Source organism: Mustela nivalis (genome assembly GCF_964662115.1).
Source record: "Mustela nivalis genome assembly, chromosome: 3".
NCBI classification, from domain to species: Eukaryota; Metazoa; Chordata; class Mammalia; order Carnivora; family Mustelidae; genus Mustela; species Mustela nivalis.
The window spans coordinates 172,840,197-172,844,394 of record NC_139022.1 but is presented as its reverse complement, the minus strand read 5'-3'; the positions used below and the strand labels follow the sequence as shown (position 1 = coordinate 172,844,394).

The window sequence follows — 4,198 nt, the reverse complement described above, 5'->3', positions numbered from 1 at the left end:
ATCCCAAGACCCTGAGATCATGACCTGAGCCAAACGTAGACACTCGACCAACTAAGCCACACAGGCACTACCCACATTTCCTTTTCTAATAAGGACACCGCTCTGATTGGGTTAAGTCCCACCATAAGATCTCATTTAACCTAATTACCTCCATAAAAGGTCCTACCTCCAAATACAGCCACATCCCAAGCTCCTGGGGGTTAGGGCTTCAAGGAATACATTTGGGGAGGGGGGCATAATTCAGTCCATTACAGATACCTTGGGATAGATAAAGATTGCTTAAACAAGACATAAAATGCAAAAAAAAAAAAATTAAAAAATGATAAATGTACTTGATTTACACTTCAGGATTTCTGTTATAAAGCTCATAAAAAGACAAACTAGAGGGGTGCCTGAGTGGCTCAGTGGGTTAAAGCCTCTGCCTTCGGCTCAGGTCATGATCCCACGGTTCTGGGATAGAGCCCCACATCTGGCTCTCTGCTCGGCAGGGAGCCTGTTTCCACCTCTCTCTACTTGCCTCTCTGCCTACTTGTGATCTCTGCTTGTCAAATAAATAAATAAAATCTTAAAAAAAAAAAAGACAAACTAGAAGATAACACTTTTGCTGCATTTAAAACCCACAAGAGACTGGTATACAGGATATATAAAGAGTTTCTACAAATCAATAAGAAAAAAACTATACAAACATGTATCAGGCCACGACAACTCAAAAGAGAAAAATGGGACAATAGGCCCAGAGCAAGAACTTCAAAAAGAAGAGATTCAAACATCTGAAATACACTGAGGGTTTGGAGTGGAGGGGGTTGGGGGGTTAGGAGGGACTGGTGGTGGGAATTAAGGAGGACATGTATTGCATGGAGCACTGGGTGTGGTGCATAAACAATGAATCTTGGAACACTGAAAAAACAAAAAATAAAATTTTTTTAAAAAGGTGCTACAGCTCCTTCCTAATCAGGAAATGCAAATGAAATTGACAAAACTTGAAATCTTACAACAGCAAGTATTGAGGTTACTTCACTACAAGTGAAGGAACATTCCATACATGGCTGAGAGGAGTGTAAATGGTACAAGTACTTTGTAAAACAATTCAGATTATCTAATAAAGTTGAAGATAAAGATATCCTATGACTGGGTAGCTATATAAATACTTCTAGTATTTATATAGATGCATACTGGTGGACCAGGATGCAACCTAAATGTCCAACAAAACTCACCTAGATTTTAAAAAAATGGTGCTCTATTCCCTTGATCGAATATTCTATAATAATATATAATTCTATAATAATAATTCTATAATAATCGAATACAGGAAAAACAGTCATTTATAGCATCTTCATGACACTTACAAACAATTTTGAGTAGAAGTCAGACAAAAGGATACCTTCGCTATGATTCCACTTATGGTTAACTCAAGAACAGGATAATCTCAACCAGATTGTTTAGAGATGCATTTATAAGAGACAAAAATATTAAAATCAAAACAAAACAATGATGTGATCATCAAAAATACCAGGATAGGGGATAGCCTCTAGGGAGCGATAGATTTGAAAAGGAAATTTGGAGCCAGTAAGTCTCTGTTCTTGAGTCTGTGGTGGTTACAGAGTGTTTGCTTTATAAGTGTTCATCAAACAACAATTTATACAGATTGTACGCACTTTCTGTATGCTGTATTTCAAAATAAAACAAGGAAAAATAATTTACAAAAAAAGAACGTGTCTAGGAAGTCTTGGACTTCAAAAATGAAAGCGAGAATTTGTATGCAGCAGGTAATCTGTGTAATCTTGCCCAACTGGGTGTCTGATGTGATGTCGGCGGCTGGTTTTCACATCCCAGTCACCAAGAGGGAGACAGACTTAATAGCTGTGTTTAAAGCGTCAAACATAAGAACAGTAATAGTCTTATTTTTTACTAATTCCCTCCAAGCTCAAGAACCTTTTCGTTATAATGGTCTATTTTCCTGTCTATCAGGGGCAATTAACCTCCCACCTAGCAGCGGCCAAGGGCTTCTGTCAGGCCCTCCCTTTGGCCCTTGGAATTGACCTCCAGTCCTATCCAGCCGGGCCTAGAATCACCGTATGGTCAAGGCAGTCAAGAAAGAAAACCACAACAGCGATCAAACAAAAGCAAAGATACAGAATGATGGGAGATGGCAGTCGTAGAGAGAAAAGTTCAGAAATTAAGGGTGACGGAAAGAACTTTCTAGAGCCAAGACACACTTCCATTCACAGACCACATTTTGCTTTTCAGGCGGTGAGTTCCTCCTCACTTAAGAACTGAAAATCAAGCTTCCTTTCGAAGGGGCATGATTTTCAAGTTGATGTAAGAGCCCCGGATGCTTTTGCTCCCGGCGCGCCATTGATCATTGTGCTCTGCTCCCCGTAAACCGCAGATCTATTGGAATCGAAATGACTGGGGGTGTCTGTTGTTCAGATTTCAAAGCAGCTCTATCCTGAGCCACACAGAACACAAGCAAATGCCGAGGGAGCGGATAAAAGCTGGCCATTAGGAACCTCGGGTGCTGGTTCTTCCTTCCACAACATTGGGTATATTCCGCAGGCTCTTGTCAACAAACACGCTTCGAGGACCGTATTCTCACCGCCTGGATGACAGCCCCTGAGAGCCCGAGCGAGTGGGTGGACATCTGAGTCACAATTAGAACAGCAAGGATGGTAATCCGGACCTCTGTCAGGGGACACTGAAAAAACTGAATGAATAAAAATGAGTTGACACTGGTAGCAGAAAGGAGCTAGAAGCACCGTGTGTATTGTTGGGAGATACTAAGTCAACAGTCGCATGGTGATCGCCCGCCCTGGAAGTCAAACACATTCTCTGGCAGCTGTGACTTCTCAGAGACCTGTTCCAGGAGCATGTGTGTGTGTGTGTGTGTGTGTGTGTGTGTGTGTGTGTGTGTATGTGTGTGTGTGTCTAGTTTTAAGTGAAGGCAGTGACCATAGGGGAGGGAGGGGTTGAGACAGGCAGGAAAGGAATCCAAAGAAGAAACGCACACAGGAGAAACCCTTTCACTAAAGAAACAAACCTTTGGGGACTCAGGTGCCAAAGCGTCCTGTTGTGGCAAATGCTCTTGCTGCCCTCGGCTAGAAAAGGCACCACCAGTCAGGGCAGCCCACTGTCCAGACACGCCCTCCCCGTGCTCTCAGCGGTGCTGCCTCCAACCATGTGAGGCTTGTCGTGGCCATTCTGATCCCCCACCCGACTCTTCTACCCCCAAAGCCCCTCTGCTTGTCCCACAGCTCACCCCCCAGGCTCTGGGCACCTTTGAACGTGTCCGAGGCACCCACAAACAAGCCAGCTAAAACCAAGGGCCACTAATAAGCAAAGGCACCCTGACTAGGAAGAAGGTTCCCTTCCAGTCGGAGCTCCAGGGCCTTGGGTGAGTTCGAGTCCGCCCAGGATTGGTGTTTGAGGGGTGTCCAGGGGGAGAGCAGGAGGCACCAGGGCGGCAGGGCTGTTACGGGTGTTGGGGGAGGAGGACTTGGGGGGCAGGAGTCTCAGACTACGGGGCAACGGTTGGCCGAGGCTGGCAATGCTGGGACCGATGTCACCCACTGGCTGTGTCCTGCCTCGTGACAGTCACAGGCTCTCAGCAGTCCGCAGGAGGGAGCCGCGGTGGCCCTGGGGGGCAGGTCAGAAGGGGCAGCAGCCCAGCCACTGCTCTGTTATGGTTCTTCCTGCAGCAGAAGAGAAGTCGGAGCAGAAGCCTCTCAAGAAACTGGTGTCCTTCTCTGCTGGTCACCGGACACGAACAAGGCCAGGTCCATCGCGAAAACCACAGCCCTGAAGTCGCAAACTGCCAGCAATGGGCAGAATCCGGCAAAACCAGGTTTTCATTTCTGTCGTCAGTCTGGATCCCAGGGTTGAATAATGTTCTTTAAAACTTCTGAGCTAGTGACCAACACTTTAAAAACAAGAGATTTCACGTAATAAAAATCCAGAGGCGCCTGGGTGGCTCAGTCGGTGAAGCGTCTGCCTTCAGCTCAGGTCCTGATCCTGGAGTCAGTGGATTGAGTCCCGCCTCGGGCTCCCTGCTCCGTGGGGAGTCTGCTTCTCCCTCTGCCCCTCCCCCTGCTCGTGCTTTCTCGCTCTCTGAAACAGAGGAAACGTTTTTTTAAAAAATCCGGATATCCAGCTTTTCTTGAAAGGAAATGCATAGGGCTGGCATGCCCTCGTGTTGGCGGAA

General features: G+C 46.0%; 1 long non-coding RNA gene across 1 annotated transcript; it reads left to right on the top strand.

The window, feature by feature from the left end:
• Positions 1 to 3,139: 3,139 nt before the first annotated feature.
• LOC309861852 lies at positions 3,140 to 3,960 on the top strand. Its single transcript, XR_014310246.1, has 2 exons — positions 3,140 to 3,391; positions 3,696 to 3,960. It is a non-coding gene; the product is annotated as an uncharacterized lncRNA (long non-coding RNA).
• The last annotated feature ends 238 nt before the right edge of the window (positions 3,961 to 4,198 follow it).